Genomic DNA, 11,135 nt, shown 5'->3' on the forward strand with positions numbered 1-11,135 from the left:
AGTAATATCATAGCAAATCAGAAAATTATCAAACGTCAATCTGAATTAATTTTGTTATATTTTAACATAACATCAAATCTAGCTAAATTGTATTAAGACTAAAGAGCATGTTTACTGTAATATATTTCTAAACAAGGATGACAACATTCATAAGTAGCGAAGCATAAAAAATCATGGATGGGAATACGTACAAGTAGATTTAAAGTGTATTTATTAAAATCAATTATAGATTAATTGGAGAAAATAAACACATATTTTGTTTAATGATGACAGTCAAAGTAAATTACATAAAAGATGCTCATAACAATAGGTAAAATTATGTTGATACTGATATCCCGAAAAAGTTTTAAAATTGGACAAAAAACACCAAAGATATGGGGAAATATTTAAAAAATTTAAAAATAGCCAAAAACCTGCTAAAAGGCAGTCTGACCGCCATGGTTATCTTCTTAAAACGACAGGAAATTTAATTTTTATATCCTTAACTTTACAAATTTGGAAAATCGGACTATAAACATTAGATATATGGAAAAATAAGGGAAAAATTTAAAAATAGCCCAAAACCTGCAAAAGGGCAGTCTGACCGTCATGGTTGTTTTCTTTAATTCGGACCATAAACACCAAAGATATAGAGTAAAATGTGAAAAATACAAAAATAGCCTAAAACCTGCTAAAAAGCGGTCCGACTAACATTGATGTTTTATAGTTAATTACGCTCCTTCTTAATAATTGGAATGATATCAAAAATAAATTAAGCCTTTAATCATTTATAGGAGCCGAGAAAATCACGTTTTCCCCATACTAAGACGGACATTTCAAATTATAGAGTAGCTTCGCTACTAATAAATCTAGGAAGAAAAGACCTGATTTTCGCTGATTGTCATGTTTCAAATTTAAATTAAAAAGTCTAAAGTATGGTTTTACGGACAATACAAGTTGTGTGAAGTTTTGCGTCTTAAATAACAAAATCGTAAATTGTTGAAACTTTATGAGAATGTAAACTTGGTAAAAAAAAATGCATGTACATTGTACAAGTACATACAAGAATATAAATATCAGGGAAAGGCATAGATACTCTGAAAAATATTGTTTTGAAGTTTGCGTGAATTCAGAGGGAGGCAGGGGACATAGGACTGTTAATTGCGGTTGTACCTAAATCTTATTCGTTGGCTCATGTGTTGGTTCCAAATTAGTTCTGTCCAAACTTTTCAACCGAATAACTTTAATCTGACTATATTTATATTGTTAAGCTAAAATTTGCATTCGCCCCTAGCAACGAGGGGCTCTTTATTTAAAAGTAAGAGTATAGAAACCATCCCAAAATTAAATCTACATACATATAAGCAAGCTCAGGAACAAACAGACAAAAAAACTTTTTTAGTTTATATTAAAGGATAAGATTTAATTATCTTTCATTGGCCTAGTCCCGCTAAATCTATAAACAAATCCAATTTTGGTAATTTCCCATCAAGAACCCAGTGAACTTAAAACCTACCCCCATTATTGAAAAAAAACAGAAATAAAGAAATTCGTTTGGTTTTGAAACTTTATTAAGTTTTGATTGGTTGTTAAAACCTAGCAGTGTCTACACATTTTTTAAAAATTTAAATGTTTAAAGTTTTGCGTCCAAATAGAAATGTCATCTTTGTATTTTAAACATTTTTCGTGATGTAACTAGTTTAGCACCAAAAAAATTTACCATGTTCTTGTCCTTACACTATGTTTCATTTGGATCTAGACATTGTTGTTTCTTAACAATTGAAATTTTGTACAGTTTTCTTATTATTTTCTTTATGTTTTAAATCAGGGAAGGGGGGGGGGGGACATTGAACTTAAGATTGCACTGGTAGTCAAAGTTTTATACACTTAATTCTCATTCGTTGGCTTAAAATGTTTTGGATACTTTTATCTAATCTTGATTGGTTAGTTCAAAATAACAGCGTTATTCTTTGTAGCCATTATCATTTATCTTTTGATTTGGGAATTTTGTTTATCATATATACATAAAAATTTTCGTCCATTTTCCTATCCCTTTGATTCTCTGCTTTACATGTAACTCTTTTAATATCTTGATTTTACACTTATTTCGCAATATTTCTTTTCACTGGCCAGGGAGGGAGTGGACACTCAAGATTACATTAATCCAATTAATTTCCACCTCTAAATAATTATCAGTTACTAAAGGCATAAATATTAGTGAGGAGGTTGATTTATCTTCCTTCTTGAACACAATTCTTTATTAATAATTTTGGTAGAATCACTCGAACGCATTTTTCAGCATCGAATCATCCCCCTCTCCCCCTCTTTTTTTCTTTTTTTATTCCCCGAAGTAACCTATCGCTACCTTTTGGGCTCTTCTAACCTATACTTAACCTCAAGTAAGCTTTACAAATACATTTTATATAAAAAGTTGGTTTGTGAAATTTATTCGATACGAAGGAAACTGCAATAATTTTATGTTATTTTTCGCAATTACACACAGCTCTCCGCGGATATTAAATATAATATTTGAATATTTTCTCTATGTATTTAAACCAGTTTTGTTAGCCATGAGTTTAATAATTTAATGATTTTTATCTTAATATTCATGAAAATTGTCTGCAATACGATGCTTTTTTAGTATAGCTATGAACCGGTTCTAATCCAGCGGATATTAATCAGTTTCGAAGCTATACTGGATTCTAGTTCCTGACACATTTTCTAATTATATTTGATACTATTCAACCTTTTGTGTCTATTACTTTGATCTTTATCTAGCGTTTCTCGGTCGAGGTGTATCTAATAGTTATTTCTCGCATCGTATTATAAACGGCTTTCCGCGGATATAGAAACTACAAACATGAGATTAAAACTAGGTTTTTTTAGCCCCGAGGTGCCGGAGGCACCGGCTAAAAAAACTGGTTTTAATCTTATGATTGTACATTTCTATATTCGTAGAAAGCTGGATATAATACGATGCTAGACATAGTTTTTTTCGTATGGATGAGAACCGGTTCCTATCCACCGGATTCGAATGAATACGAGAAATATCTTTATCTATTCTTTTTATAAATTTCTTTTTTTTCTTTTGTTTCATATTTTCCCCCTTTTATTGCTCCATTTTATTACTAAGATCTTTTAAAATCCCTATTAAATGTGTTGGTATTCTGTTGACATACAATTGCTTCTATAAATAGTTATGCCTGACTTGTTATTTGTTGTTAAATTGATGTCCAAAACTTTATAGTCTTTAATTGATACAATGGGAGCTCTAAGGTTTAACATTGTAACTAAATAATTTAAAATAGAGGTATTTCCCTAGATAGTCAATCAGACTTTAAATATTTTATTTCAACTAAAAAAGGAATTTTCTGGCAGACGAAGATTTTTGTTTATATCAAATAACCAATGATTCTAAACCTCATTTTTTGTACGATATAATTTTCCCAAAGCAAAGCTGTATGCTACGACATTTTTTTTAATGTGTTCATTTTTTTTTACCAATAATTGGGCTAGAATGTTCTTACAGTGTGTTCTTATTGGTCCACTTAATGGATTTGATCATCTAGCCTTTATAAATCTATTTAAGTTGTGAACCTCACGTCTGAATGTCCACTCTCTATTGAGATATAACTATTATTATTGTTGCAGGGTTTCTAAACAAGTTTTATCTTCATATAACTACAAAGAATTAAACCTCTAGTGTAGATGAAAAACAATGTGTTTTTAGAAGTTAAAAGTGGGTCCTAACATATGCATAAAAAATTGTAGAAAATCAACTTTTGATTGCACAACCTTTGTCTGCTTATTCAAACTTCAAAGTTAAGTAATGTTAAGTAAGAGCAATGAGAGCCTTACAAGACCACAAACACTTACTTCATAGTATTGTAGTGTCATATCACTTGTGATAGTGACTTTAGAACCCGGGTATTGTGTAATATTATAATGATAATGACATCTCACTGTAATAAAGCTAATTACACCAAACTTTACATTTTTTGTCTCTTTTAAAAGATTTTTCTACTAAAATAATTATCTGCTTAATTAAGTATATATTTGGAACTAGCGGTTACGCCTTTAGAGGCCGCAAGTCTTCCCCTTCTCCCCACTTTTAATTTTAGTTTGAAAAGAAAAAGTTATAAATTCTTTTGGGGGTTCAGTTTTTAAAAGGGCGATTTCTTTTAGGAGGATGGTGTTATCCTCCCCCAAAATAGTTATTATCCTTCCCAGGACCTATGAAAATTTACACTGTAAAGACACAAACAGACATAGATCCTGTTACTTTTATTTAAAAATAAACTTCAGTTGTATTATTATTTATGAAAATAAAACACCCTTTTTTATTTTTTTGGGGGGGTTATATTAAATTTGGGAATTGATCTATCATCTAAAATTGATCTAAAAACTGATCTGGACTATTACAAAGCTTCCTTAAGTATTGTACACTTATTTGTTCAACTGTTAGGTAAGAAGTTTTTACATGGGACATATTGACTGTCTGGTAATAATTCTAGAGTTGCAACCTTAGGTTATCAGGAATCATCATTCCAAGTATGAAATAAATAGAACAATTCTAACATGCCTAGATTAATGATAAAAGCTATGATTTACACCGAAGGACGTACCGACATTTGTGGTAGAAAAGCTAGGCTTCTAAAAATTTAGAAGTACATTGAAGCCTTAAAATTTTGTAATCTACTTATTTATTACTTGTATAGTTGGTATTTAGGTTACAATTGTATTTTAAATTAACAAAGGGTGAATAAATTTTATATTCTGATTTTATTTTATAAAAAATTATATTCTCATAGAATAAAAAAGCAGACTTGTTTCATAAAGGCGAAGCTTTTCTACAATTAGGGTCATAAATATAGCCCTTATCGTTAATTTAGGCGTGTTAGAATTTTCTTCTCGATTTAAAACTTGGCATGATAATTCCTGTATAGTTTTTCAGCGATTTAGAAAGCTTAGCAACTCTTTAATCATTTTCAAATGTCCGTAGGTCTGTTTAAAACATGCTGAAATTCTTAAATGATATGATATGGTAATTATCCCATTCATATGATTTTTGAAATATTGATTTCTGGGACAACAAGGTACAATTTTGTAAGCGAAGTACCTTTACAATAAAATAATTAAATGTAAGTATGTCCTTTAACAACAAATTTAAATACAATTTTGTTGAGAATAGATTTATATTTTACTTATTAAGTTCTGACACTCTACAAGTGTTAATGTTTGTTTTTATTACTGTCTAATCTTAAACCATCAATTTTTATGGAAGTTGCCATCCTTGTTAGGTTACAAACAAATGGAGAAATAAAATATATGTATTTTTTTTATCTAACCTTTATTCACTGAAGAACTTTTTATTAAGATGCCCAATGGCAAAACGATTTTTGAAGTTTTTTGGGAGAAGAAGTTATTTACATTCCATTGACCTACCCTGTTCCCTAGTAACCCTGTTAGATTTAGCGAAAGAAAATCACGTTTATTTGACAACCAATTTTAAAATTGTAGATCAATCCGATTTTATTTTGTTGGTTTTCTTGACAATTAGGCATAATATTAGTTAATGTATAGACCAATACAGCTAAAAAAAATAAAAAATAGAGTTACATAGAACTTATTACAATACTTTTTCCTTAATTCATCCTCTGGCGACCCTTGTACTTAACAGTTTTAGAGCATTCTGCTCTTAATAAAACTGTCCCTGCCCCTCCTTTCTTTATTCAGTCTGCCAATCACACCTTAAATGTGATCCATTATAATCTGAGGAATTAAAATATGACTGAACGAAGGGAATGTCACAGATTGTAAAAATCTTTTTTATTTAACCAATGTAATTTTGAAATGCTATTCTTTTATATATGTGTACATAAACAATTTTTACCCAACTTGAATATTTTTAATGAGTTTTAAATTAATATTGTTATACTTTTAATGTAATCTTTGTAAGTAAATGATAAAGACAAATAAAGAATCAAATAATAATAATAATAACAATACTTTTTAAAATAAGACATAATTGAATAAATATTAATTAATATTTTATGAAAAAATTTTTTTGTCTTATTTATATGGCTTCTATATATTTGTTTTACTAATAAGATAGGAATGGATTAAATATTAATTCTTTATTTTCTATTCTTTGTCGTAGGGCAGCTACTATATCTGTTGGTTGGTGGGTCAGTCATGCAAAATTTGTATAATTTTGTCACGTGACTTTGGGCAAACACACAAGAGCGGTTGTTCATATATCTAAAAGAAAAGCTTTTCTACATATAGGGCTGGTTCGTCCATTATAACGGATAGCTTTAATCGTTGATATTGTAATGTTATTATTGGAATGTTATAAATTACACTGGTCCTCACAGTTTAATAAACACTTTCTTAGAACTTTGGGGTCTTGTTGTTAAATCTTTATTGGTTGCTACTAACTTGCAGTGTTCAAACTTTTCCACCAATACTTTTAATGTACAGAGGGGGTATTTTTGTTAATCGTGATTAAGAGCGTAGATTAAATCTAACCTAACTTATCTTAACCCTTAAGATCCCTGTTAATACATATGTGGATAAAATATGTGAAAGGGGACAGAATTTTTTTTGTTAAATTTAATTTGCAAAAAGTGGTTGATTTTCTTTTAAGCTTGTCTTTTTTGGTTTATTATTGTTAGATTGCATTCAGATAGCTAAAATATTGTTGGCCATATCAATACCCAGCACAGTCCACTCGAAGCGACAGTAAGAGAAAAAAAATTTCCCAGTCATAAGGCCAACTGTTTCTAAAATGTCCCAATGAACATATAAATTTAGTATAAAAGACTTGAAATCTTAAAACGAGACCTTTCTGAGAAAATTAGAGTTGAAAATTTCAAGTTCAATTTTCACCCCCTAGGAGTTACCGAATAATCATGACAAGAAAAGCAAAGATTATTTATTTAAAATTTTGAACAACTTTGCTTTAATGAAGTCTTTCATAAAACCTCTCTATATATGATTTATTTAAGGCTGAATTTTCGTGACCTTAGCAAAGCAACTGATAAAAATGGCCATTAATTAACTCCCTTCAGGAGTGGTTTTATGAAGAAACAGTTGGCCTTATGTCTGGGAAATTTTTTTTCTCTTACTGTCGCTTCGAGTAGACTGTGCCAGATGACATTGAACTGTACGTCAAACTGGTACCCAATGTTTAATAAACATTTGTAGGCATAAAAACTTTAGGCAATGTTATAAATTCATGATTGGGTTGTACAAAACTTCACTATACAAATTAATTCATAGATTTTATTTGATTTTTAGCGTCTAAATGCACCTTTTGCGTTTCCTGTTGCTGCATATTTTAATTTTGATATGGTCATAATATTTACATTTTGTTCATGCCTGTTGATTTAAATTTGCTAACACCCTTAAATTGTGTTTTAATTCTAAGAAAGGGGGTATAAATCATAAGTAATTTTGTAGCTTGATTTCTGTTAAACTAAAATTAATATAAAAATAAACTTTTAATAGTCTATGTCTTTACTGAATGAATAGGCTTTTTATAATCTTTGAAAAACAATGATATAAGCCATCCGTCATGGACATTCGGGAGAACGTACATACACAACCTAATCGTATATAGCTCTGTTTTTAAGAATTTAATTATAGTTTTATTTACACAAATGTTAATCTTTATTGTATTTAAATCAGGGCTCGGCAGCCACGCGTCAGCCGTCTGTAAGCCTCAGGGAGATGATCTTTTTACAATTTTAAGAAATCAGCTGGAAGTCTATCCTGACGCAAATATGACAATCCCTCTTTTCAAAAAAGGCATCCAAACGGGTTTAAACTCTAAGCTTTGTCGCGGCATACGCGCGGCTGACGACCCCTGTTTAAAAATAATTGAAAGAATACGATGGAATACAAGCTCTTCTGTACAACAAGTTCATATTAATTCCCAACAGAATGGCAACATCCAAAAAAAGAGACTTTACTTGAACTAGACATATAAACACTTTTGGTAGAGAATAGAGTTTTTAAGCCTTCTAACTTGTAACTGCTTGAGAAATCATTTTGCAATGTTTGAAATTGATAGGACAATACTAAAATGCATTAATTAAAGATCAGAGCTATCCATTACGAAAGGACGGACGTAACCTAATGATAGAAATGTTTTGTTTTTTCAAAGAAACATTATAAAATAATTAAAGGGCGTGTTTAGTTTGTGCTATCATAATTATCTTCGTTTCTGAATATTTGAAAATGCGGAAATGTTTGCATACCTACCGAATAAGATAATTAAGCATTGTAATTATAAGTAAAGAAAGTAGGGTTTGATATACATGTAAATTTCAGAAATTAAGGTTTAGGAATACAAAAGGGATAATTTTGTTAATCATTATTATTAATCGTTTACTAGAAAATTATTGAAATTTATATGTGTCTTTACATTTCCCCCAATCAAATTTTTGTCAATTGTTTCAGTCAGTTGTATGGCTCTAGATATCTTTAAATCGGCGGTTTTTTAAAAGAATTTCTGTCTGTCCGTTCGAATGGTTATTATACTTTTATGCGTATGGTTGCAAATTCCCGCTTTTGTTAAATGAAAAATTGTTTCGCGTTAAAAAAACCTTCTTATAGAAGCAGCTTATAGTGCCTAATAAAAAATGACGGCATACAATACAAATAAACTATGATGGACTAGTATGCATTGTAATTGACCGATGGTAAAATGTATACTGGCCTATTATTGGTCAATTGTATTGTATGACGTCATATTTTATAATAAGCTGCTTCCTCATTATGACATACTTTATTTGAACAATTTTGTTGATATAAGGAAGTTTAGGGCATGCATGTTTGGGGTCAACATTTTTAATTAATTTTAAACCAATTTGGCAATTATGTATAACATCAAGATAATGAAAAGTGTTTTTGAACAAGATTATAGCAGTTGTAAAGTATAAGCAGCTTTAATTGAAATATTTAAGTTAAAAAAATAATTTTCTAAAAATTTGCAATAGTTTTTATTATAGATATGGAACAGATAACCATTTTCAGTGAAATTTCAATGAATACTTAGATGGCTTTAAAATAAATTTTCTAGAGGCGCAGCTGATATCAAAAAAGAAGGAAGAGAAAAAAGAGATAAATTGATAAAAGGAGAGGAGAAAAAAAGAGTATGAGAATTGGACTAGTCTTTAGCTGGTAAAGTAATAGAGTTACATTCAAACTAGATTCATGAAATATTTAAAATTTTAAAAGAGGAAAAATGAAAAATAAGTCATTATCCATGCAATTGAAAAAGTCTACGTGGGACGTATAAGATTGAAGGGGTGTAAATATTGTGGGGGTGGGAAGTGTCAAATGGCGCTTGAAGCGTACGGAAATTTTGTCATTAACCCCTCCCCACACTCTCAATTTATTTTGTGGCTATGGAAAAACAATATTACGAGATATGATCTGTAAAAATTTCAATAGCTTTTATAAGTTAAGGGTTTTGACCTATAGCACCCCCAACTTGTTTTGGTGAGAGGGGTTAATCTAACGCCTTTTATAAATTAAAATGATTACTCTAAGGACAACTCTAAGGGTTTAGATATGCACGGATTGTGTCAAGATGACTGAATTACAAACCAGGGTAACAGGGATGAACAAAATTATGAAAATTAATCTTGCCCCTATAATTGGAAAAGTTCTTTTTTCGGTTCTTTCACTAAAAGTAACTTGTTGATTAATGTTAACTCCCCCCCCCCCCCTTATTTTTTTATGTATTGAAATTAATAGGGAGGGGGTGTTATCATTTTTTCATTACTTTAGGTAAGGTTATTTGGGTAGCAACATAATGGTGAGGAGGGGGTGGGGGGTTGCTCAACAAGCATGTTGTTTGGAAGCACCAATTATTTTTTATTTGCAGGTCTCTATATCTCTGAGTGCAAAGTGTATTCACATGTTTAGCCAAACCAAAGTCTGCAAATAATGGTTGTAAAATCAGATTATTTTTTTGTGAGGATTCATCTTATCTTAAAATGAAACAAACTTTTTGTTCGTTTGTCCGTCTGTCTTTTGGCAAAGCTTTCAGTTAAATAGACTTTCATTCTACTGGACTGAGAAAATGTTTGAGTTTTACGATATTATCCTGGCTATCAATCAAGATAGATAGCAGTTTTACATGTAAATAATTTCTGATCTGACAAATAAGCATCAAGAGATTTTTTTCTGTTCAATGGGTTAAGCTACATTTATATGGCATATATGTGAAAGAATTTCAATTTTCTACCACGTAGTTTAAAAAATACTAAGACTTGAATATCGTATTCCTGTGATATTTTCAATTTATATAGCTTAGCTGGCTTATTTTCACAAAAATTGCATGACGACTAATTTAGTGAAGTCTAATTGTTTGTTATTTATTATGATACAAATAAGTATGTTTGATGGTATGTTGATAGTATACTCGTAACTTAGGCTTGAAATCATTTTTTTCTGAAATGCACTTCATGCAACTATCCTTTATTGTTTATCTATGATTTTAGATAGATTCCTTTTTTTGTGTGTGAAGATTCCCTTGTCCTAACAAATAAGCAACCTTCTTTTGTTTATAAGATACATGGAATTCCAAAATAGAAACTTATTTACTCGGTTGTTATTAAAGATAAACTTATGAAATTTGGACTGTATAGAATTTGTATCTGTATTTTTAATTACTTTGAATTGAAACAAGAATCTCATACTTCCAGGTTAGCAGGGAGTGTATACTAAATAAAACAAATTTTAATCGTCTCAAGAATAGCTAAAATGGATGTACAGGCGGACGTAGATTTATACACATTCTAAGTGTAGAAATGGCTTTGCTAAAATTTCTATTTATTGTTACTAATGTGGTATTCTAAGGTTAGGTTAAACCAACAGAGAGAGAGGGAGGGGATATTAGAACTCAATGTTTTATAATCACGTTTTCTAATTCTCGGGCTCAAAAACTTTCATAAAATGTTTGGTACAACTAGCATAGTCCAATCTATTTATCTAATAATTTCAAAGTAAACAAGGATGACAGCATCCATAAAAGGGAAGCTCTGAAACGAACATAAACACATGTAGTGTCAGAACTGAATAATCGGACCATAAATTATAATTTAGAAAAAAAATTTAGGTAAATGTGTTGAAAAACTACT

This window comes from Acartia tonsa, chromosome 10 (genome assembly GCF_053477335.1).
Source record: "Acartia tonsa isolate MP-2025a chromosome 10, ASM5347733v1, whole genome shotgun sequence".
In the NCBI taxonomy this organism is placed as follows: domain Eukaryota; kingdom Metazoa; phylum Arthropoda; class Copepoda; order Calanoida; family Acartiidae; genus Acartia; species Acartia tonsa.